This window comes from Chinchilla lanigera, unplaced genomic scaffold, assembly GCF_000276665.1.
Source record: "Chinchilla lanigera isolate Chin_1 unplaced genomic scaffold, ChiLan1.0 scaffold00015, whole genome shotgun sequence".
NCBI lineage: Eukaryota > Metazoa > Chordata > Mammalia > Rodentia > Chinchillidae > Chinchilla > Chinchilla lanigera.
The window spans coordinates 29,569,513-29,594,753 of record NW_004955416.1 but is presented as its reverse complement, the minus strand read 5'-3'; the positions used below and the strand labels follow the sequence as shown (position 1 = coordinate 29,594,753).

At 52.3% G+C, this 25,241-nt stretch overlaps 1 protein-coding gene across 3 annotated transcripts in view; it reads left to right on the top strand.

Moving 5' to 3' along the window:
* Positions 1 to 2,938: 2,938 nt before the first annotated feature.
* The window catches only part of Apba2 (amyloid beta (A4) precursor protein-binding, family A, member 2), a 201,215-nt gene continuing 178,912 nt past the window's right edge, over positions 2,939 to 25,241 (top strand). For 2 of the 3 annotated variants that reach the window (XM_005381659.2, XM_013512683.1), the window contains exons 1-2: positions 2,939 to 2,959; positions 13,660 to 13,770. The gene's annotated coding sequence lies outside the window, so the exon portion shown is untranslated. The remainder of the gene's footprint in view (positions 2,960 to 13,659; positions 13,771 to 25,241) is intronic. The other variant, XM_005381660.2, reaches the window with a different exon arrangement.

Genomic DNA, 25,241 nt, shown 5'->3' with positions numbered 1-25,241 from the left:
AAGTCCCCAGCCCTGGAAGAAAATGTTCAAATGGAGAGGGAAACAAGGGAGAGGGGAGGGGAAAAGGAAAGAAAGGAACAGTAAAAAAATGAGAACAGAAGACAAAAATGGAAATAAAGCCTTTGTGAATGGGGAGGGGAAGAGGGGCTGAAGGGAGGGTAACAGAATGGGAAAAGAAAGAATCAAGTTATATCATATACAGGTACAAATTGCCTATGATGAATGTGATCATGAAGTATACCTAAAATGTGCCAATAAAACCTGATTTAAAAAAAGAATTTCTTATTCCAATTGAGTATTTCACAGAATTGTTTATTTTCTTGTAACATGCTGGTGGTATACTGACTTTTGATTAAGAACTGTAATTTGAGAATTCAACCATGTGGATTACTGAACTGTACAATTCTGATGTTGCTAGTCTTAATTAAAATTCTATTTATAAATTCATTTAGTGATTAAAAAAGTAAACTGAGGCACAGTAAAAATTAGTTGGTTATAGTTGTCCCTTTTTTGGCCTGGGTCATAGGAAACTCCTGGTTATATAAGTTTGTTGGTTGCTTCTGATTGGTTGAGTTTAAATTCTGTTTTTCTTAATATAAGCACTTGCAAGCAGTGGCTCGGTTGAAGTTGTTTGCAGATCAAACAAGGTGAAGGTCACTTCTCAAGGCCAGCTGGCCTTGCCTGCCTAGGGATTCTTCAGGCTTGGTCTCCGTGTTACTTTAATACTATTTTGAGAATTTTCAGGGCTAGTAAACATTTGAGAAGTAATCCTACTAGTTGTAGTTTGAGATCTAGATTCACTCAGTGTGTTTGGAGACTGTGGAGCCCCTCTGGCAGATTCTGTTCTGGCCATAGTACTTGCTGTGGTCTGAGCTCCGGGGAATGAGTAGCTATGCCGGCAGCTCTGGCCCTGCCTGCAGCCTCCCTGTCTGGACTTCGGTGACAGCTGCAGGCCGGTGGGGTATGGTGGGCGACTGGCCTCCAGGAACATCAGGGCTTGCACCTGGTAGCGATGTCAGTTGCATGCTCTTCCCCCTTCTTGGGGAAATCCATGAGCAGAAACTTTAGAACTGCTGCTTTTAAAGAAATATTTTTGATTTCCTTTGTGTATAGTCTGATTGTGAGTCAGCTTTTTGGTTATGCAGACGTGTTTCCTCGGAGAGGTTGGAAATGTAGGCGAGGCGGGACCAGAACCCCCTTCCTCCATCCCGGGGCTCTTGCTCATACTGTTCTGTTGTTTCTGACTTTGGGAAAGCAGCTCGCTTCCAACCCTGGCTTATCTCAGAACTCAGTTAAATAAGGAGGAGCCTTTGAAAGGAAAACAATTTTTAAAAGAAGAAATGTATGTAAAAATACTGCATGCTTGAGTGTCAGCTGTGGAGGACGCAAAATGGCAGGCGGTTTCAGCATGATCATTTGGGGTTTGGGATCGTCCTGTGACGCGTGTCTTCGTCCTCCTGTGGACGTGTGGGCTGCAGTGTGGACGGAGGTATTTTGCCCGGTTTGCAGGGAGGGTGGGACTGTTTCACCAAGCTGCTCCCGTTCCCTGGCTTCCACCTCTTGGTGCTGTCACCTCTCAGCCACACTGCTCACGGCAGGTCTCCTGTGAGTGTCCCCGACCTCCTCTACCCTGAGAAAGATCACTTCTTCCAGGGGACTTCTGCTCTGTCCTGACCCCAGTCAGCCCTGTGGTGAGTATGGCTTTGGGTGGAGACATGGGCTGGCCCGTTCTCTCCGGCTGGGTTCATAGTGCGTGGGGGCCTGCACTGCTGGAGCCCAGGCGTGCAGCGCTGTCCTGTTGTGAGCCCCGCCTGGGCACAGCCGTCACTGCTGCAGGTCCTGGCTGCTAGCCAGCCTGTCATCTGCCATGCATGTGTGTCCATGATGTGTGCAGATGCACACGCAAGTCACATACGGCATTGACACCACACACCACAGCCCATACCACACACTCCGCACCATACACGCAAACCACAGTGTACACACCGCACCCCCCACACCCCCATCATATCGTGCCACATACCCCACACCTCACACATCACACCAAATACTTCTCACACCACACTACACACACATCGCAGTGTGCCGCACACGTCAGGCCACGTCCGCCACACACCATCAGGCTACACTCCACATGTACACATATCACATCACACACACATACACACACACTGCCCACATAACACATACCGCACTCCACAAACTCATCACACGCATGCAGTGTACCTGTCAGGCCTCCTCTACACCACGTACACACACAGCATACCCCACATAACACACTCCTATACAACACCACGCTACCACTTTTAGCGCACACACACACACACACACACACACACACACACACACTTCACATGAATAAGAAAATACAGCTGAATTCTTTAGTTTCACCTCTAGTTTATATGGCACGTCCCTGGCACCTCCTGCCATCCTGGCCTTGCGCATCCCAGGACGCAGAGGCCTCTAGGCCCTGTCTCCGCCCTCTTTGTCATCACCTCCTCCTCCAAATGCACATGTCCAGTCGTTTGGGGAACCGGCAGCTACGCCCCAGGAGTTACTTTCCTGGAGGAGGGGATGAGTCTTTGCTTCCCATGTCTCCTGTGACATCGACATCCACGACGATGGTGGAGCAGGGGCTCCTGTGTGCAATCCCGCCTCCCTCCTTGGCTGCCCTCCCCGTGGGTCCTTCTTCCTGTGCTCACAGCTGCCCAGCTGGAACAGGGAATCCTTCAGAGCACAGACTGAGTTTGAGTATAACCCTGGCAGAAAATAAATGGATCTCGGTAAAAGACTCAGCCAGCACATACATATTCAGTAAGGCAAGGTGAACACCCCCTCAGTCTCCTGCTTCCCTCCCTTCCCCAGAGGGCGCTGCTGGACGAAACTACTGCCAGGAGTTAGACCAGGCGCTGCCTTCTCTGTCCTACGCTTCTGACTCCGCCTCCACGCTTGGGAACAGGTACATGCTTGCTGGTCAGCTTGCTGTGTCCGTATCTGGGATTGATACCCATACACTTGTGGGCCTGAAGATCTCTCTGTGCCAGTGCATACTGATCCACCTGCTTTTTTTTCTTGTTTTTTTTCTTTCCATGCCTCAGTATTACAGCATGTGGACTGCTATAATTATTTGATGATTCTATTTATGGCATTGGGTTGTTTCTAGTATTTTAAAAGTGACAAACTATAGAGATATCTGCACATCCAGGCTTATGGTGGGTGTTGGACGACCACTGGCTGAGTCCATAGAAGCTTGTTCTCATTCAAGGCTCCTCCCAGCCTCTGTTTGCACTGCATTCTGGGAGAATCTCTCAGCTCTATCTTCAAGGTTACTTGTTGGCTCTGTAATTGTATTTGTGGTTACTGAATAGTGCCCCAACACCCCAGTTTTTAAAAAAATGGAGTAAATTTTTTCACCAATTTTAAGATTTGAAGGAAAAAATGGGCAGCAAGTTCCTAGATGCCCTACATACCCCTCATGCATGTAATGAGGTCCCTCTTGTTACACTGATGTAGTGAATTAGCAATACATCACCATTCACTAAAGTCTGTAGTATGCTTTAAGGGTTACTCTTTGTGTTGAACATTCTGTGCGTTTTGACAAATGCACAATGACTCAACTAACATACTTTTGTTTCCCTAGGTGGTTAGTTGTTTCTGTGTGTCATGAACTTATTCCTGTTTTAAGAACATACCTTTGGCCAGGCACGGTGGCATATGCGTGTAATCCTAGCTACAAGGGAGGCTGAGGCAGGAGGACTGAAAGTTCAAGGCTGGCCTTAGGTGACTTAGCAGGACCTTTACTCAAAGTAAGACTGAAAAGGGATGGGGATGTAGCTCAGTGGTAGAACACTTGCCTACCGCGTGCGAGACCCTGGGTTTAACCCTTTGTGTCTTTGCTTCCTGTGGTATGGGGAGTGGAGGGCGTGTCCTGCTGCAGTGCTGGGGGGCTTGCTGTTTCTTGGGAATGGTGCTCATCGTATACCCTCCCCGGGCACTTTTATCTGTTTTCCTCTGCAGGCTTCTTGATGCTTAGACTCCAGGATGCCATAGTGGCACTGCCCCGAAACCTTTCCTCCACACATCACTCCAAGTAGGAATCACAGTATCAGCAGCATTTGCTGACACTTAGAGGCAGTGTGCGGACACACGTAGGCAGTTTCCTCCATGAGCCATAACCCTAGGCCCAGAGAGGTTAAGCAACGTGCCCAGTGTCACAGAGCCTGGTAGTGGCTGAGCTGGGATTCTAACCAGGCAGCTGAAGCTTCAGAGCGAACCCACTTCTTCATTTTGGAGTGGTGGCTAGCACACAGTGAGACCTTAAAAAAACAAAAACAAAAGCAAGCCATGACCCACTCAGGAAGGGAGGGATCACTGGAGCAGTGGCTGGGTCCCTGGTGTCCCATGTCCTTGTCTTCCAGAAGGCGAGGATTCTGCAGTGGGGTGCATGAAGCTCTTCCTCTCTGTCTGGAAGGAAGCCCTGTGCTCAGCCTCCCGGCTTCTTCCCTCTGGGATCCTTGGCATGGTCTGTCTGGAGCCCCAGGCAGGCTGGAGAGTGGTTCAAAGGCGTCTGAGTGGGTCTGGATGTGAGGGGGTGGGTGTGGGCAATAGAGAGCCAGCGTCTGTGAGCAGAAAGCAGGGTTCTGTCACCCCCAGGGACAGAGAGTGGATGATGGCACCGTGTTCTGCGTGGGCCTGCTGTCACTTCCTAGGGGGAGTGCCCACGTCACTAAGTGTTGCTGTCCCCGCCAGTTCACTGCGAGGATGAATAGACGCGTGGTGGGAGGGGGTTTTAGAGAGTTTCAGACTGAGAACTGGCCTCTGTCTTTGTTGAAACAGGAAATAGCCTGGATGTGGGTGTCCAGGTTGGAACAGGCTGTCACCCACCCTCCCACAGGGAAGCCTTGCTTAATAGCATCTGGCTGTGGCCATTCAGGAGGTAGAGCCTGTGCCCCAGCTCTCAGGGCTGGGATACTCTGAAGTGGGCTGGGCCCCCAGGACCCTCATGGCTGAAGGCCTGGGAGGGGCCTGCATGTTCCACCAGTTTCCAGGTCACTCACACAAGGGGACTTTGGCTCCAGTCGTTCTGGTGCTGCTTTTGAGGATTTGAGTCTTCATGAGTTAAGTGGACCTTAAATGCAGTGTAGATCTGAGGGTTGGGGCTGCAGCTGGGAGTCCCTGCACCCTGAAGTGGGTGGCCTGCAAAGCCTTTGGGCCTCCGGGAGCATTCTTCTGTCCAGGGGACAAGCCTGTCACTGAGTCAGCATTCATGGGTCACCATTGGTAGGGATTCGGCACTGAACACAGCAGATGGCGGTGGTGGGTTGGGTCCCAGGGGATGGCCTGGCCCGGGAGGAGGGGACGAAGGGGTGCAGCTCAAGGTACAGAGCTGGAGGTGGCAACTGCAAGGCCACCTCCGAGGAGGGCAGTGACCCTGGTGCTTACCAGTGGGGTCTGGAGTGTCCGAGGAATGGCAGGGAGCACTTGAGGTGGGCAGAAGGAGCAGTGAGAGCGGAGGGCCACCGTGCACAGGGGTACGGAGGCCTTTTCCTCCACCCTGAAATGCGAGGGACAGCAGGGCTGCCTGGGGATGGGGCGGAGAGGAGGAGGGTGGGGGCAGACGTATGGACTCCATTTTTAACAGCTTTATGGAGATATAATTCACACACTGTAACGTTCACCCCCTTCAGGCGCACAGGTCAGTGGCTTTAAGTATCTTCATGACCTCCGTCATCACTGTGTGGTTCTGGAGCATTCCATGCTCCGTGCCCATTCCCAGCCACCCCAGCCCCTACTGTGGTTTCTCTTAGAGAACATTTTTTTTTTTTTCAAATTATAAGATTGACATATTTATTGAATGGTCTAAAGTATAAGAATATTTATAAAATGTGCCTAAATGAATATGCCCCTTTCCTATTCAGAGGACATTGACTAATAAGGAAATCGTATAATTTGGAAGTCTAGTTTTTTTCTTTCTAGTCCTATAAATTTTGTGAGGTAGTCTCACTTTTTGATTATTTTTTCCCATTCCCCTTCTCTTTCCTCAACCCTCCTCCTTATTTACAAAAGCTTTGCTTCTATTTTTTTCCCTTTTCTCTTTTTTCTTTTCTCTTCCTTCCTTTCCCCTCCCCCTCCTTAGTTTCTCTTTCCATTTGAACATTTTCTTCCCATTTTACAATAGGAAAATAAATATATGAAAAAATGTTCAACATCATTGGTCATTTGAGAGATGCAAATTAAAATAACACTGAGATTCCATCTCACCCCTGAAAGAATGGCTGTCATCAAGATATCAACCAATAACAAATGCTGGAGGGGCTGTGGGGAAAAAGGATCCCTTCTCTACTTCTGGTGGGAGTGTAGGCTGGTGCAACCACTATGGAACTCAGTGTGGAGATTCCTCAGAAAAATAGGACTAAAGTTTCCATTTGACCCCAATTATTTCCCTTCTTGGTATCTTTCTGAAAGAAAAGCTTCATACCACAACAATATATGCACACTCATGCTTGTGGCAGCCCAAATGCCCATCAACTGGTGAATGGGTAAAGAAGATGTGTTTTTTGTATACAGTGGAGTACTACTGTGCCATAAAGAAGAATAAGCATGAGACATTTCTAGGTAAATGGATGCACTTTGAGACCATATTCATAAGTGAAATACATCAGACACACATGTTCAAATATCACATGGTTTTTCTGGTGTGAGAAACCAAAAGTGTAAATAAGGACCAAACTGTATAATAAAACTGGAGAACATTTTGTTGAGTGTCACCACTGTACAGGGGTGTGCATGCCCTGAGTGTGTGGCAGGAGCACCCTGGTGCCATGTAGAGTGGACTGGTGGCCTAGAACCCAGGCAGGAATCCCCAGAGAGAGGCCCGAGTGCCCAGAAGCTGGGCCCAGGAGCGTGGTGGAGAGGACGGGAGGAAGGGGGTTCTGGAGGCACCTGAAACCAGAGTCTGCACCACTGGCTGGTGGCTGGGGAGGGGAGGGAGAGAAGGAGAGGAAGCTGGGGACCCCCAGCTGGCTGGTGAGTCTTCCTCTGCTGGGTGGGGAGGCTTGGGTAGAGCTGGGTCTCGCGTGTGTGCTTTGGCTCTCCTTGGACCCTCTGAGCTGGAGATACCTGCTAGATGCACCTTGGAGGCGTGGAGAGAAGCGGCTTAGACGGGGGTCTTGTCTTGAATGTGGTCCTGTTCTAGGCATCCTGCAAGTCAAATGCAAACTCACCTCAGAGACCTGTGAACTATGCACGTGTCACCATATCTGCCATGCAGTCTGAGGGCTGCCCCGGCCAGAGGGCAGGGAGTGGGTTGGGGCTCAGTGCCTACTTCTAGTCTTCCACTGTCAAGGGAACCGTCCGAGTGCCAGAACTCCCCTCAGGTTCGTATCTGTCCAATTAAGAACACTTAACGTATTATGGGAAAATTGTGGAAAATACTTACGGCTGGCCACATCATCATGTCCTTCTTTGTGTCCTATGAATGTGCTAAGCCCAGTGTGGCCCCAGACGGAGAAGGGGTGCAGCATGTCAGGGCAGAGAGGGCTCTGGGCGAGGCTGCCCACAGTTTGAGTCCTGGCTCCACCTTGAACTTAGTTCTGTGACATTGAACCAGCGACTTGCTCTTGCTGTGCTTTGGCGGGCTTGCTAGGACAGGACAAGGATAGCATTCCCACAGGGCTGTCACCTGCAATGAGCTCCCACACGGAGCGGTTCAGTCACACACCAGCATTTCTCTCCACTGGGCGGATTGACCCTGGAGTCGTCCTAGAGGTAGAACTTCCCAAGTTGTAGCTTGCAGGTCAGAGGGTGCCACAGAAGATGACCCTCCAGCAGGGCTGGCAGGACAGGCCTACCCCAGTCTGTCAGCCCTAACACTGTGCATACGCCCATGCTCTCTGCTGGGCCTGGGTCTTGCTTCAGGCCCCTCCTGCCCAGCAGCTCTCTCCGAGGCCGTGGGAGCTTGCCTGTTAACACCCTCACAAGGTACTTCTGACAGTTCGTCTGATTCTTTTTCCTCGACCACTTACCTGGGTGTCCCTGCTGCCTTGACAGTCTGCATGAGCGTCCAGGGGGCTGTCATTGTACTGTGCTGCCAGGGGCAGTGAATACCCAGAGCCCAGCGACTTCCGCTGGTGGTACGTTCACGAGCGCCCATGCTTCTGGGACCATTTGTAAAGGATGGGACCTTGCAGGGTGGCACATGCCTACGCATTTGAGTTTTTGTGAAAGAGCGCAGATCCCCTCTTGCTTTTGTCTTGGGCCATAGACTTGGCCTGGGAACCCAACTCTAGCCTGGGCCCCTGTGGCTGGACATGGGGAAGTGGCCAGTCTAGAGCCGTCCTTAGGCCCCAGCCCTTACAGCTCATGCAGGTGTTGCCTTGTCCAACAGGGTCAGAGCGTAGGAGGCACCCAGCTACTGCCAGCTCTCAGCCCAGGGCAGGCTGCTTTTCCCCAAGGACCTGCTTTCCTCTCTATACATGTGCGGGCACCAGGGCAGACAGTGGTGCAGGCTGAAGTGCATCTCTGTCACTTGTTTCTCCTGGGACCAGCAGGAAGACAGGGCTCCTGTGCTGGGTGGGCTGGATTCTGCTGGGGAGCCCTGCAGACAGGGAGGAGCTCCCTGTCGGACTCTGGTGCTCATCGTCCACGGTGTGGTCCACCATCTGGATTCATCCATCGTAGCCATGATGGGGCCACTTCCTTCCATCACGGAGGGAGTGTTACTATTTTCTTTAGGAAAATTATGGTGAACCTTGCTATTTCCTGCTAGCCACAGAGTATTACTCGGAAGGCACCAAGGATGTGGTCGTGTAGGTCAGTAAGGAGAATTCTGGAAGGGTGTCTGGCAGAAGGCCATTCATTTGTTGTTTAGACCATTCCACCTCCTCTCATTTTGCCTAAAATGTTAATTTCTCCCGGTCTTTTTTGTTTTCTTTCTGTCTTTGCAGAGGAGCTTTTCTTATTTCTCTCTTCACTGTGTCCCAAGGCAGCCTGGGATGTTAGGCGCTGCTTTTGAAATGCCCCATGCAGCCTCGGCTGGGGCCTGGGCAGTTTAGCACATGTATGTTAACCCACCGCTGCTCCCAGTGGCTCTCTGAGGTCGACAGTGCTGGGAGGTGATAGGTGGGAAGGTGGGGAGACAGAGGGGTTAAGCAGTTGCTGGAGTTCCCAAGATGCGAAGCCAGGCAGTTAGGCTCCAACCCTGGGCTCCTTACCTAGTGCCTGTGACTGCAGAGCGTGTCACTGAGAAGCAGTCAGGGCTGTGGTGTGGTGTGCAGGGCCTTGAACTTGTAGTCCGGGAGGGCATGGTGGTCAGTGCTTCCTTCTGAGCCTCAGCTGCAGTGTGAAAAGCTGGACTAGCCTTTCCAGCCCTGGGTTCTCAACAGTGAGACCCCTGGAGGACTTCTGTGTTTTTCCCTTAGGCAGTCTGGAGGGCAGGAGTCTTGTCACTGTCACTGTGTAAAGTAGAGAGCACCCCTCCTGGGTGAGAGGGTTGGCTGTGGTCTGCACACGGAGGTTACAGACCTATGCCGTCATCCACAATGCGTTCTGAGCAGTGACCAGGGTTCCAGCCCTCATGGTGCTTGGTTTGCAGTGAGGAAAGGTGGGCAATGACCGGGTGAATAAAGATGCTGGATTTTAGGGGGTAGTAAGTGCAGTGGAGACACCTAAAGCAGGGAAGGAGGTCAGGAAAGGCTGGGGCATGGGGCCGTGGTTTTCAATATGGTGGTCAGGGAGAACACATGCACAGCGACAGGGCAGGGAGGAGGGAGGGAGTGTGCGGAGGTCTTGCAGAATGGCTGGTGCCAAGGCCCTGCTTGTGTGTTCAAGGAAGAGCAAAGCAGGCGTATCACGGGGGAGCTGGAGGTGGGCGCCAGATGTTTAGCGCCTCGGAGGCCATGGTGAAGACTTAACATCAGGAGGAGTGGTTCGGGCTCGGGTGTTGAGGCGTGTGCCAAGGAGGGCATCGTGGAAGCAGTGAACTCTTAGGGACTACCTCAGCCATCTAGAGGCTGGAGGCCTGGTCCCTGGGCCTTGGTGGGGTCAGGGGCCGTGGGACATGGGAGTCTGGATTTCAGAGGCAGAGCCGGCATGGACCTGTGTGGGGACAAGGGAAGGGGCTGGGTCCAGGATGGCTCCAAGGTGTCAGCTTAAGCAACTAAGGACTGAGTGGAATGGGGAGGCTCTGGGGACAAAGGCAAGCAGTTCCCCAAGCATCAGGGAACCCCTGTGGGGTTGTGAATTTCTGCCCCTCGAGGGCGAGGGAACACAAGGGCTTCACAGGGACTCACTTGGCAGGGCCAGGAACACTGGGAAACACATGCTGCTCGGAGGAATGGTGGCTCTGGTGCTGCTCGGCTGCCTGGAGCTGGGCAGAGCCTTCTGGGCTGCACGGCCGGCCCTCGCTCCCTGGTCTGGACAGTCTCACTGCTGCCTTCCCACACCTGGAGTTTACATTTGCCCAGAAAGCTGTTGCAGAGTCCTCAGCCACCAGCTGGAGAATGGGGATCCCGGGCTGGGACACGGTGGGAACTCTTCCACCAGCAGAGGGAGGACCGCAGGAGGTGGTGGATGATGTACGTGGCAACAGGTGTGAGCACACAGGGCCCGGGACGGGGCTGGGTGACCCAGATGCAGTATGCAAAATCAGTGCCCTGAGCAAGTTAGGAAGGACGCGGTGGCCTCAGGCCCTGAGGACAGGCTGAATCCAAGAGCCCTGTCCTCCAGGGCCTGGCCATTGTTCTGCTGTCCAGAGGCCCCAGGCCAGCTGTCTGGATGGACGTTTTAATGTGGCCAGCTGCTGTGTGTTTCCCAGTGGCCGTGGCCATCCTTTGGCAGGCTTGGCTTGGCCACTGCCAGCTGGGTCTCCATGCCTCATGAGGTGAGCCACTGCAGTAGGTTACTAGGAGAAGCCTGGCGCTGGACTGGGATGCTACCTCTCCAGTTTTTCCTGGGTCAGGAATCAGGGTGGAGGGCAGCGGCTGGCACCTGGGAGCACTGCTCCATTGGGTGCCAGTTGATAGGGCGGGGTTTCATTAGTGGCTGGGGTGTTTCGCTCTTCCTTGCAGATGTTTCTACTGGGTTGGCCTGGGAGTGGCTGAGCCCAAGGGGGAGGGCAGAGTGTGCGTGTGCCCAGCCAGGAGGGCTGCCTGCTGGGCAATGCAGTGTGCAGAGGGCTGAGAGCCTGTGCCCTGCCTCTCATGGGCTGGCCCCACCGATGCTGCTGATCAGAGGCTGAGTGGGCAGTCACAGACTCCCTGCCTTCCAAGGCAGCAGCTCTGCTCCTGGGACGTTTTGTGGAAGAAGAGTGTGGCTGGGAAGCTGGCTATATTTTTAGCCTCAGGAACATTCTGCAGGTGGTGACCCCGTGGTAGTTAATGGACAGGTTGTTAAAGCAGTTTTGCGGTTGGCCACAATGGGAGCCTGTGATTTGGGAACTGGTGGGTGGCTTCTGGCACAGTTGGGCAGGCCCAAGCATTTTCCTAATCAGGATGCAAGGCTGGGGCCTAGCGGAGTGGGTGGTGGTGGCGGGGCTTTCTCTGCAGGCCTCTCCCGCACAGCTCTGTACCCCATAGGGGGCGATGCCAGTAAGGTTCCTTCTCCTCCAGGGGCTGTGAAAGTTTGACCCCCAGAGTGACTTCTGCATTCCTGTCCCTGGGCGCTCATGGTGAGCCCTGCTCCCCCAGGTCATCCTGCCCTGTGTGTGTTTCTCCACTGTCAGAAACTTCTAGTGGCCTCTTCTGTCTGTCAGATGAGAACCAGCTTGAGTATGGTGGTTTCTGCTCTGGAGCAGCCTCTGCTGTGCCTGCAGGAGAATTTCCAGTCTGAGTGGAAGTGCTTTCTTGGGATGAAGAAGCCCCCAGAGGAGCAGGAGCCCTAGAGGGAGCAGGAGAGATGGTCAGGCATACACCGAGAATTGCAGGAGCAAGACAGGGCCAAAGGCAAAGTACAAGGAGAATCATGAAGAATGGCTAGGAGGAGACAAGAGGGTGGATCTCTTGCAATAGGGAAGGGGTCCAGGAGACCAACGATGAGGCGGGAGAGGTAAGAAGAATAAGGATGTGCCATGTACAGGGTCCTAAGAAGCTCAGTGAATGTAAATTATACGCCATAAACAGGAGCTGAGATTAGTAATATCAGCAAGAATGAAAATGGATAAAGGGGAATTAGCAGAAGAGTAGAGGAGGGGTGGGAAGGAGACTAAAAAGAAAAAGAAAATGTGTTATGTATATGTGCTCACTCCCCAGGATAATTCTGAATTGCATGTACTAATACAATTTTTTAAAAATAAGAAAGACAAGGCTAAGAACAGTGTGCTTACCACTGCACTTTGGGGCTGCCTCCCCTAGTTGGGTTTTGGAGAATGAGTAGGAGTTTGCTGGGAAGATTCCACAGGAACAGTAAAGGGAATAGCTTAGACAGGAGCATAGAAGTGATGCACAGATGGTACGGGGCCTTGTGGAGGGATGGGGCGAGCCTGTGCCTGGTGGTGCAGAGGCTGGCTGTCATGGGGCACTGTGCCTGCATGCCCTCCCCCATGTGAGGAGGGCCAGGTGGGGTGAGGGGTGGCCTGGGTTCCCGCAGTGGACAGGGTCCCCGCCAGTCACTCTGCTGTGTCCTAGCAGGCCGTTGGAGGACAGGGAGCGTGACTACACTTAGCAGGCTTCCGCTGTGGGACGCGGCCCAGGGGAAGCAGCGAACAGTGAGGTGGTGGCTGACCCCCATAAATCACAGGGTCGGGTCCCTCCTTGGGCCTGATGGGGAGGAGCGGGGAGAGGAGTTGGGGGTGGTGGTGGGGCGTGAGGCACAGTGTCCAGGACTGCTGTCGTTTGTTGGCGGGAGGAAGCTGCGGCCCATGTGGGTTACTTGGACTTGGCCGGCTGCTGGCGGCAGTGCTCAGGTGGGACCCAGGAATCACTCTCTGCATGTGGTTCTGTGCGGAGACTTGGGGGGGTGGTGCTGATTGACACAAGGCAGGCAGTGGTCTGGGAGGGGCCCCTGGCCACGTGCTGACCCCTGCCTGGTCATCCACGCCTGCACCGCCACCCTTTCTTTAGGGTAGACTCTTCCCCTGCCTTCATCTGTGGCAAATGCTATTTTGCAGTGCTGGGAATCAAACCCAGGGCCTTGTGTGTGCGGGCAAGTGCTCCACCACTGAGCTACGCCCCACCCCAACGTGATTTTAAGACAAATAACCCCAGTTACACTAAGCCCTGCACCACCCCTAGCAGCTTGCTAATGTAGAGAAACAAGTTAGGATCAGATCCTCGATGAATGTGTCTCCTTTCCTGGGAGAGCAAATGAAACCTGAAATATTTATGGCGAGGGTTTCCCATATCTTTCTCGGAAGGAGTTTCAGCAATGCCTTCCCCACGTGCTTAGCACGGAGCTAGAGCGCACACAGCCTCAAAGCATTTGTTATCGGTAGTCACCGACCTTTGTGTGTACATATGAGGCGCCCTTAAGACCTTGGGAGAATGGTGATCAGCTCTTGACTTTGTTTTTCCAAATGTTTGCTTGCCCTAAAGAATCTCAAAGTCCTTGTCCTGTTTTGAGGTTATAGGCTGTAAGCTCTGTTATTAGCACATCTCCCCGCTTTATGAATGAGCTGTTTGCTTTCTCAGCTGGTTAATGCCCTGTTTGTGATCTTTTCCCTTACAGTCTTCTGAATATTCAAGCATTGCTGCCTTCTGTGGGAGAGAACCACCCACCGCAGCGTCCCGGAGTGTCCTGCAGACCTGGTGAGAGGCATCTTGTGCCTGGAGATTCCCGGTGAGTAGGATGTGTCTCGGTCCCTGGGGTGCTTTGCCTGACACACCCTTCATGTAGGAGTCTCAGCTAATGTGCTAAACAGGAGCTGTGAGAGGAGGCGCACAGTGCCCTCAGCTTCTGCCGGAAGCTTCAATGCAGTTAACACTCATTGTAAAAATTATTCTCTGTTTTTACAAATTTACACTTGTGGTCATCCCTTTGTATCTGTAAGAATTTGTTTCCAAGGATCCATACAGATACCAAAGTCTGAGGATGCCAGTTTCCTTGTGTAAAATGGCAGTATCACTTAAAATATAAGTATTTGCATCGAACTTACACAGTCCTTCCGTTTCCTTCAGATCCTCTCTAGATGACTTACAGTATCTCATATAATGGAAATGCTATGGAAATAGCTGTTATACTATATTAGTAGACAAAATGACAAGAAAAACCTCTGTACATGTTCAGTATGGATGCAGCCATCATAGCCCTAGCATTGTTCACCTCATGACTCACTTAGGTGAACAATGCTTAAACAATGAGTTCTGGAGAGGACTGAGGATTTGCAACCTGCCGGAGGCGCTACAGCGGTGTCTGCCCATGCAGCAGGACATTGTGTGGATCCAGAGCAGTACTCAGTGTGTGGTGACTGTTTTTTTTTTTTTTGAGACAGGGCCTTACCATGTAGTTCAGGCTGGCCTTGAAATCCCTAGGTAGCTCAGGCTGGCCTTGAACTCGTGATGATCCTCCTGTCTCAGCCTCCTGAGTGCTGGGATTACAGGTGTTTGCTACCACACCTGACTGTGGTGACGTTTTGCAACTTGCTGGAGTTAAAAATTTTCCCATCCGCGGTTGGTTGAATCCATATATGTGGCACCTGTAGATGCAGAGGACTAAATGCATTTAGAGAAGAAAGGCAAGGAAAGAGAACTGCATTGCTCGAGGACAAATGGCCAGACAGTAGACATATGTTTCCTGTGACCACTCGTCCCCCTCCTTCTGTTGCCCCTGTGCCTTTTGTCCTCTGTGCTGCAGTCCTGGGTGTCCTTTCCTGTCACTGTGGTGATGAGGCCCAGGGACCTAGGTGGCCAGCTCTTAGGAAGCCTACTCTGCATGGCGGCTCCTTCCAGTACAGACGCATGCCATGTAGCAATGTCCTGGTCCACATGTACTGTACGCCCAGTAGTGGCTGCATACGATTATAATGGAAAGCTGACAACAGTAACTGACTCTGTTGCTGGTTTCTGTATTTACTGTATTTACTGTATATATTGTTACATGTTTTTTAGAATGTACGCCTTGTATTTATAAGAAAACTCAGTTGATTATAAAGCAGGGTGCCCTGTTACGTGGCAGCAGTCTCATCTGTCTCATGTGTACCCTGTGTATTGATCACATTGTCCTTTCTCTGATTCATTTAATCTTGCCTTGTTTTGTTCATCAGGGCCCTGTAGCCATACACTGTATCGTGTATATATAATGCAAGTGTACTGACACACATGCACACACACACCCCACCCCATACAGCCTAGGTTGACGTCGTCACTCTGACTTCCCACAATGAAGCAATCGCTGGATGACGCACTTCTCAGAATGCGTCTCCATCATTAAGTGATGCTTGGCTGTGTTTGTTCAAGCTTTTAAGAAGCAGCAGAGGCGTCTTCATTCTACATGCTCTGTACCCCGCAGTGTGCTGAGAGAGCTTCAGTTACCCCAGTCACCCTGCTGAAGCCACCACTGAAGGCCAGGGAGAAAACTGAGGCTGCTGCTCACACTCAGGAGTGGTAGAACTGGAGTTTGGACCCTCATCTTACAGCTCTAGAGCTTTCAGCCACAGATGTCATGGCACCAGGGCCTCTCCTGGCTGCTGGGGAAAACCAAGGCAGCAAAGACTAGCCTGTGCATGGATTTGCTTATACAGCCTTCTAAGCAGGCCAGCACCAGCTCTGACATGGCACATGCCACCCACCTGTGCCTTTGTCATGACCCAGTGTCACCACTCACTTTTTCAAAATTATTTGTATTTGGTCAGAGTAATACATATACCTGTGTTAGAAGTTGGTGGAAAAGTAGCAGACCACTGCCTTCGCTTTCCTGAACAACGCCCTCCCAGCTCATCACTTCCTAAGTTTTTCTGGGCCTTAGCTCCACATGTGTAAAAAATAAGGCACTGATGTGTGTGTGTGTGTCGGGGGTGGGGCGGGGAAGCGCTGAGGATTGAACCCAAGTGCCTTGTGCATGATAGGCAAAGGGCTTACACGAGTTGCACCTCCAGCCTGCAGTCATATTTCTTGACTGTCTATTGTAGTAAAGATGATTTTAATGCACATATTTTCCTGTGTAAATCTGCTGCATTTAACCAATACCTGTATTTTGGGTGAAATCCTTATATAGCAGGTATAGGTCAGGAAAGGCCACATGAAATAACAGTAACAAACATCCCCCAGATCCAAAATATAGGAACACTTTGCCTTTTTGGGCTTCCCTGTACTGTGCTTTGCAGATACTTCCTATTTTTTAAATTGAAGGTTTGTGGCAACTTCACATTGAGAAATTCTATCAGTGCCATTTTCCCAACAGCTCAGATGATGATTAGTACTTTTTAGTAATAATTTCTAATCAGGGAATATGTGTTGCATTTTTTAGATGCAATGTTATCATATACTTACTAGATACAATATAGTGCAAACATAACTTTTATATGCACTGGGAAAGCAAACAGTCCCTGTGGCTCGCTGCATTTTGTATTCACTTTATTACCATGGTCTGGAACTAAACCACGAGTCTCCGAGGCTCGACTGTCCTTTGGTTTCTTGGTTTTTGTTTTGTTTTTTTTTTTTTTTTTGGTTTTTCTCTGGTACCAGGAACCGAACTCACGACCTTGTGCTTGCCAGGCAGGCGCTTTTGCCTCTGAGCTAAATCCCCAGCCCCTGTCCTTTGGTTTCTCTGGAGAACAAGGCCATGGCCTCTTGAGGTGGGTGGTGGGCAGAGACGAATGGGGCTGCCATGGGTCCTCTGGCCTGGGGTGTTGAGGGAGGGCTGTGGGTTTGGGACACTTAGTTGTGTCTCCATGGCTAGTGTCTTCTGCGTTGCTGTCCCCTTCTTGACGTGCTCCTGCCCTCCTCTGCGCTGCCAGGGTCTGACAGGCCACACTGTCCAGGAGCCCTGCCTGTGCTTCATCCTTGTTCTGTGCTGTTGTCTGTTCTTTGCTCTTTCGGGGTCTTGCGGGTGGGTGATGGCGGGCAGATGGGGGCGGGTCCTCCTTCTTCCACTTCCCTGGGGCTCTCACCCTTGTGCCTGCTCCGGTGCTTTGTCCGAGGTGATTGTCAGGTACAGATTTTAATTCTGTGCCTTGTTCTCTGTGTTGTTTTTTCAGTGATCCGTGTACCCTTCCTCTGCCTGGTCACCTTCCCCCTTGCTCTGCCTCTCTCTCCATGCACAACAGGATATCATGATTTTTTGTGCTGAGTAGTATTCTGTGGTGTCTATGTGCTTTGCTTTCTTTACTCATCACCACATCAAGCCACCAACCATTTCAGACATTTAATGTATTCCTAGTGCTCTGTGACCATCATCTCCCTCTGGTCCCAAACATTTTCATCATCCCCGAAGGAAGCGTTCATGACCATTAAGCAGCCAGTCTCCTGCTCCCTGGCAGCTACTAGTCTTGTACCCCGCCTGTGCATTTACCTGCTCTAAATGTTTCCTGTAAGTTAGAAATCAGAAAACTTGTGACCTGCCTGTTAGGTCTGGCTTGTTCGACTTAACATGTTATTACAGCTCTGTTGGCGTGTTGTGAGACAGGATGGCCCTGGGGGGCCGGTTCTGGGAGCGCCCTGTCCCACGGTTCTGAAGCAGGTCTGCTGAGCCTCTCTCACTTTCTTCTGGAGAAGGTGCTGGGGGAATTTTGCAGAGGTTCCTGCCCGCTCCCTCTGCCAGAGCCACGGGCAGATGTTTTCCGGCTCTTTACAGTGAGCAGCTAGTGGAGATCTTGGAGATAAAGCCCAAAAAGTTTGGGGGCTCGTAAGACTGTGGCCCCAGGAGCTTCTAGCTGCCACCTGAATTCACACTCTGCCTTCAGCAGTCTATCAAAACCACCCAAACCCTGGCTTTGGTGGCTCTGCTGCAGGTCACCAGATCGCAGTCATGATCTTCTGGATTTGCCTGTCCCTGTCTAGATCTCGGGGTGGTAATTAGCAAATGCAGCTTACTGATCAGCCCAAGAAAATGTACCGATTTTCAGTGTGTCCAGCTTTGTCTTGTCATGAGGATGGAAGTGAGGGCTCCACCCCTTTTATAGTGGGAGCTGAGACCCCCGTTCTTGCCTTACTTTGACTTCCCCCCGATTCTTAACTCCGCCGGCATTGCATTCTTCATTGGGTGGCATACTCTTTGGCTGTCTGTCTTCTCTATTAGAGTATAAGCTCTAGGCAAAGCTCCAGAACTGTGCAGAAGAGGCTCCAGAATTCCAGAACTTCGCCTGTGTGTTCCTGCTTATCTTGGTACCTAGAAGAGAGGTTGGCATGTTTTGAATGAAAACACCTAAACTGGTAAAAAGGCGAGGCCAAGCCACCCACTGCAGTGGCTCCTGATTTGCGTGGTCTGTTGTGCCCTGTGGTGTTGGTGAACCTGACACACAGACAGGTGAGACTGTGCTATGGTTTGGATGTGCTTATCCCCCGAGGGTTCATGTGCTGGAAGCTTGGTCCCTAGTGTGGTGATGTCAAGAGGTGGTGGAACCTTCTAGAGGAGGGGTTTCATGGGAGGTCATTGGGGGTGCCCTTGGGAGGAACGTGTGTAACTTGCATGGGACCCTGGTAATGCTCATGAGAGTGGGTAGTTAAAAAGCAGGTCTACCCAAGGTACTCGGCCTCCTCTGCATGCAGCTGTTTCCCTTTCTGCTTTTACACCGTGTTGTGATATAGCCAAGGAGACCCTTGCCAGGGGCTGAGAGGTTGGGGCTGCCAGTGTATACTTCTTGCTTCCAAAACTGTGAGCTAAATAAGCTTCTTTTTTAATATAAGACCCAGCTCAGCATATTGTTACCGCAGTAGAAAATGGGCTAGGGGAGAGTGCAGATGGCAGGTTCCTACCGACCCTCGGTGGTACAGGAACCAGCCCCTTGCTGCTGTGCAGCTGGACTTGTGACACAGCTCGCCCCTTACGGTTGTCTTTAGAATGTGCCCTGTGGTGCGCTTGAGCCAGAGCCCCTCGGGGAGCAGTTAGCCCATAGAGGGAGGCATAGAGGAAGGGGGCTCTTCTGTGGTCACTTCTGGGTTGTCAGCTGTTTCCCCCCTTCCTGTTATAAACCTCCACCGTCCCGCCCTACATTCCCAATACTTTGTTTTGGGGACTGCAGGAGTGGGACGTCAGCCCAGGCAGAAAAACACACTCACCCCATTTCCCACACCTTGTTGATCCCTCCGCTAGTGTAGATTCTCATGAACAGATTTCTACATCTTCACCATCTGTTGTTCTCTTAATCACAAGTCTAAAAAATATTATTTTCCTAATTCTGTCGGGGGAGGGGGGACTTGGTATTCCTAAAGGCCATAGCTCCAGTGTGTGGGGAGTGCAGATCTGCCATCTACCGCTCAGTAAATACGAGGCTGTTTCTGCCCAGCATCAAAGTGTTCCCAGCAGTTATGTTACCCACAGGGTAATCTCGGCCCACTTAGCCCTGTGTGAGAAATTAGCAGCACCGTGGAGGAGCCCGGTTGACGTGGGAGGCCAGAGGCTGTGTCTCCTGCTTGTCTTTGCGACTCCAGCCTTCTAACCCCACAGCCTCCCCTCAGGGTAGAACTGGCATTGGACCCAATACTCCGAGCAGCCTGCACATGTGGTTTCCTGGCCCGCGGATGCCTGGTTGACAACGCGGTGGGAGAAGAGTGTGTCATCTCCGATAGCTAACGTGTGGCCAATGCCGGTGTCCCCTGGGGCCATCAGAGTCCCCCACTCGAGTGCCCATTACATTGCATCTCCCAGGTTAGGTAAGAAAGGAGCAGGAAAGAGCTTCTGTCTTTCCCCCGGTGTCCCTCTGAGTCTGTCCTTAGAGCAGGTTCTTCCCTGGCCAAATGAACGCTCAGGCCACCCGGGGGCTCTCTGTTGTGCTAAGGCGTAGAAAGTTCTCCTGCTGCCTTCAGACCCAGGAACAGTTGTGTTCGGCAATAAAGAATAATTGCAGACTCTGAGCTTCTCACTGCCCGGCAAGGGCCTGACTTGTCCGGGAAGGCGGTGTGGAGGGAGGCTGTACGCGTCCTCTTCTCTCTTTTCTTGCTGCCTTCGTTGCTGGCAGGGCCTGGGCCCGAGTCTCCATCCTTACCGGCCAGAGGCGCCTCCAGAGATGGAGTGTCTGGGGAGAGGGCAGTCTTGCACTAATAGCCTGCTTGGTCCTTTTGGGTCCAGCAGTGGTTTAATTCTGATGTGTTCTCTCAAGGGGCACTTGTGTGGCTTCCTTGGAGTTGGTCTTGCTGAGAACTTACGGCCGGGTGCCTGTGACTGCTCTGCCTTCCCCTTGGGCAGTCCTTCTCGGTGGCCCTTCAGAGCATCCCCAGGGAGCAGTGCACACCCATGGAGCAGCAGTGGTTCTTCCCTGGGCAGCTGTTCTTGTCCCTGTGGGAAGCTCGGGTCATGGCCCAGTTTCTGGGTCCTCAGGAGACCCAGGCAACAGCCCTTGCCCTGTCTCCCTGATGCTGGGGTCCAGGCAGCCATCCCTGGAAACCCTGCTTGGGAGGCAAGGTGAAGCCACCTTCCCCTCCTCCCTCTCCGGGGCACAGCTCTGAAGAAGGCGCATTGCTGCTGTCCTGGTCTCCTCCTGTGGGCCCCAGCACTGTGGAGCGGTCTGTCGGTGGAGGATGTGGGCATGCTACTCACCCCTGCCAGGCTCGGGCAGCAAACCGGCTCACACTGAGCGTCCCGTCCCCGTGCTGGTGGCCTCCTGGGAGACGCTGTCTGAGACAGCCGCTGTAGTTCCTGGACCCTGGAGGAGGTGTAGGAGGGGGAGGTTACAGGGGGTCCTGGAGCTGGCTGTGGGGACTCTTGTAACCTTGCCTGCTGCCCTCCCCCGAGCCTCCCCAGTAAAGTGGACGAGGCGACCTTGTGTCCTTGTTCCCGCCACTGGGAGCTTGTGTAGAGGACCTGGCCCCCCTGCAAAGCTCAAATTTCTGTCCACTCATTCACCAAGGCAGTGCTGCAGCTTTAGCAAGTGACTGGAGAAACTCTCCATCTCTCAGGTAGAAAATACATGGTTTCTGGACTTCGCTGCCAGGACCTGCGTGGTTCAGGGACTGTTTCTCCCTGGGAGGGTCCAGAGGCACCTTCCTCAGGAGCTCAGCATCATCAGAGGGTTCATTGGGATTTTGCTTTCTGCATCTGGCTTGGAGATGGGAAAGTTTTATGTTTATTCAAATTAACAGTAATTTAAAATTACAATTTTGGTCTTAATTGTATGTATTTGGGGATCCCATTTAAATCTTTGGAAATAATTGCAGGGTAATATTTTGGGAAGTTATATTAAAATGCACAGATGTTCAAGCAGAAGAAGGTCCCTGTGGGTGAGCCTCCACCCTGGCAGAGGGGTGTCTGGCGTGGTTCCTGCTGCAGGTGGCCCTGAAACGGGAGGGCGGCTGAGTCCAGTCCTCCTTCCCAGCACAATCGTCCCGCTCATCTGCAGGGGTAGCTGTGAGACTTGCTGTGGGTGCCGGGTAGGGCTGAGCCCTGTGGATGCGCTGCTCTTTCTTCTGCGTACGTAAGTGTGATAAACCTTAAGCCATAAATTAGGCATGAGATTAAGAGCAATAACTAATAATAACATAGAACAATTATAACAGTGTGCCATAGTAATAAAAGTCATTTAAAATTTATGAATTGCTTATTGGTGGAATTTTCCATTTATTTTTTCCCAGTCTCGGTTGATTGTGGGTAACTGGGACCGAGCACAGTGAAATAATGGTGTGTGCGGACTGGGGTACAGGTCCCCAGGATAAGGCCCCTGGGCCACGGCTACGCAGCCGGACCCAGGGTTGGTCAAGGTCACTGGACGCTCTGGGGAGAAGTCTGTGGAGGGGAAGGAGATCACTGAGGCGGCAGGAGGGGCACAGGAGAAGCAGGCCCCAAGGCTGTGTCCACACTTGCAAGCAGTGTGGTACCAACAGCTGGGGCTGGTTTCCCAGGTTTCTTTCCAAACCTGGAAGGACCCAAGGTCGTGCTGACCTCTGAGCACCGCTGTGGCAGCAGGCCTTGCATGGGCACGAGGTGTCACTCCTCGTGGCGGGGCAGAGTTTAAAACCTGGAGAGCGGCTCTCCCCGTGACCCCCCACCCTGTGCCCTTGCAGCGCTTGCAGGGCTCGGGATCGGTGAGTCTCAGCCCCTCTTCTTGCTGGGCTTCCACTGCTCCCTCTGGGACACACGAGCTTTGCACGGAGCTCTCCAACCCTCACAGGCAGTGTCCAGGGTGGCTATGGCCCTTGCAAGGACCTGTGGGAGGATGGCCAGGGTTCCCTGCAAGCTCCCCCTCCAGGAGGGGGTTGGTCTTGTGTTTCCCGCGGAAGTGACCATCAGCCTCTGACTGGTGCTAGCTGTTTTGACACTGGCTGGTTTAAAGCCAGGTCCTGCACGGCTGCAAAAAGAATTAAAGCAAAGAACCCTTTGAAATGGCCTGAATGTGTCCCCCCAATTCATATGTTGAAATCCTCACCCCAAGGGGTGGCAGTCGGGAGTGGGGCTGTGGGAGGTGCTGAGGGCAGAGGCTAGGAGCAGCGTTAGTTCCCTTACAAAGAGCCTGGAAAGCTGGAGCTGCAATGCTGATGTTTCTGAGGCAATGAAGAAAAACCTGGCAGGGGGCGCAAAGGCCACGCAGTGACCAGTGTCGGCCCTGGGCCCCAGACGGCATCTCGGGACCTGCGTAGGAAGGCAGGAAGCAGGGGAAGCTGCCAGTTTAGATGCAGTGCTGGCTCTGCCTCGGCCTGGGTCCTCTTCTTGCTGGAACCGGTGGTGGCTCAGGACTGTCATTGTCAGCCTCGGCGCTTTATCCCCCAAGGCCCCAGGACTGCAGAAGATGGTTGTCCGTGAAGGTCTGCCCCATGTTGGGTCTGCTAGTGTGACTGGGACAGATCAAAGGAAGGACAGTGATTAGGCCATGGCTGCCTGCCTTGCCCTGTAGAGCGGTGGCCTTGTCCTGTCACAGTTATCAGCAGAAAATTAGAAGAAACAGTACCTTTAACAAGAAAGAAACTAATGTTCCATCCGTGGTGGGCAGCTCTGTGGAGTTACCAGGGCTGTGGGCCACTTGTAACTCTTGGATCCGCTGTCTTGCTGTATGGGCTTCACTGAGAAGCGTCTTAGCCATTGCAGCTGGGTGAGCTCCAGCCAGTAGGTATGCATCCCAAGCAGCAGCGGGAAAGAGTGAGCAAAAGGGCCACGTCCAAGTGAGTCAGTTGTGCAGAATCTTTCCTGGGAGCCCCCACTGTACATATTCTGAAGCATATGCCCCACCTAGCTGAAAGGGATGCTGTGCAGTTCAGTTTGAAATCCAAGCTCTGTTCTGAAGGGAGAAAGTGGAAATGGATGTCCTGCCATAGCAGCCCTTCCAGAAAGCGCTGCACTTCGGTACTGCTCCGCTCTGTGGGAGCCAGCCTCTTTGCTGGCTTCTTTTCTCCTTTCCTTCTCCTCTCTTAGCCAAGTGTGCTGGGCTGTGGTGGTCGGGACACTTCGTGGGCTCCACTCAGCCTGCCCTGCCCTGGACCCTGTCGAGGTGGGATCTGCAGCGGTTTCCCCAGCAGGTGGGGAGCCGAGGCAGGCTGAGAGCTGGGAGGGAGGCTGAAGCCCTGGGGCCGTGTCACATGACAAGCTGCATTCTTGTAGAGCGGGGCAGGCATCGCCGTCCTCTAGGACAGCGCTGGGCAAACCCATGCCCTGTGCCCCACCCGGTTCCTGATATGCTGCACGTAGCGGTTTTGTTGTAGTAAAAGAAACAGGGATTCTTCTGTTCATCCTCTCAGGTTGAATTGGAACAAAGAGACCCTCACATTTGTATTTCTTTGGGTTTTTGTGTTGGTTGGCATCCCTGTGTCACAGCTGTTCTTAAGGAGAGTGAGAATCTGCAGGTGGCCTGGACCTGGGCTCCTGCCATCCTGCACACGCGAGGCCCTGCCTTTACCTGCTGCTGCAGGTGTGGTAACATATAACTTGTACAGTTGGGGAGAACGGGAAGTTGGAGCCTGCAGCTGGAGTCCAGGCCACTGACTTCTAATGTCCCTGAGGGCTACTGCCTGGGGCAGCCTGATGTATGGAGCCACGACCTGTTGAGTGGTTCTCTGGGATGGCCAGAGGCCTTCCAGGAGTTAGAAAGCCGGGGTTGCTGGGAAGCAGAGGCCGGTTCCGTGGGTGTATCCCCCAGAAGTTCACGTGCTGGGAAGTTAATCCTCAGAGTCACATATTGATGGTATTTGGAGGTGGGGCTTCTGGGGCGTGATTAGGATTAGATGAGGTCACAACGGTGGGGTGTCCATGATGGCATTCGCGGCTTTATAGGAAGAGGGAGGGGGACTCAGCTAGTGTCCAGTCTGTGTCACCACTGCATGCCCTCTGCCATGCGGTGATACAGCCAAAAGGTCCTCACCAGGTGCCAGTCTGTGCTCTTGGACCTCCTGGTCTCCAGAACCATGAGCCACACACACCTCAGTCCTTTGCCAGTTATCCAGTGTGGGTATTTTGTAACAGCAAGAAAAAAATGGGCTGGGACCGGGCTGAAGCTCAAGGCTGCACACAGATCTTCACAGAGTAGGGCCTGAGCCGGAAGACGGGGTGGGGCCGCAGGGGAGCAAGCCAGGCCTTTTCCTCCGCTTCCTAAGTGACCCAGCGCAGGGTGGACTCACAGCCAGGCCGGAGCAGGGAGCATCAGCTTCTATTGGCTGTGGTCAGGAAGGGAGCCCGAGAGTGTGGTCCTAATTAGGGTTCCCTGACTGTCCAAGAAGAAAAGGGTTAATTCCCGTCTGGCTTATTTTAGATGGTTTTAGTTCAAATTCTGTAACAATCAGCTGTCCATGCAGAGCAGAACACAGGGTTAGGCAGAAACGCCTGTCTCTTCCCAACTTGTGGGGTAAAGTGGACAGCGTGCATTCCCGTCCACTCTTAAAGTCTTGATTTTGTTTTCTGGGTGCTGATTTGATTGTAGAGTAATGAACTTTTCTAGCCCCCTGGAAAGATTTTTTTTTTTTCCAGAGAGGTTTTTCAATCCAGTTGAAAGTAGGTATAGAGTTTCACTTTGCAGTGATCCCAGGAAAAGAGACGATAATGCTGGTGTCCTCTGTAACAAGGGTGCTGCCCTTTGGAGGTGTTAGAAGGTGGCCCTGGGTGTGTTCGTGTGGACCACACCGTCCTTTTGCATTTGCTCCTCCGATTTTGCTACTTGGCTCTCTTCCCAGTAGCCCTCCTTGCACATTGTAGTTTCTGAGCAAGACATTCCAAGTAAAGGTCATGGACCCCAGCCCCAG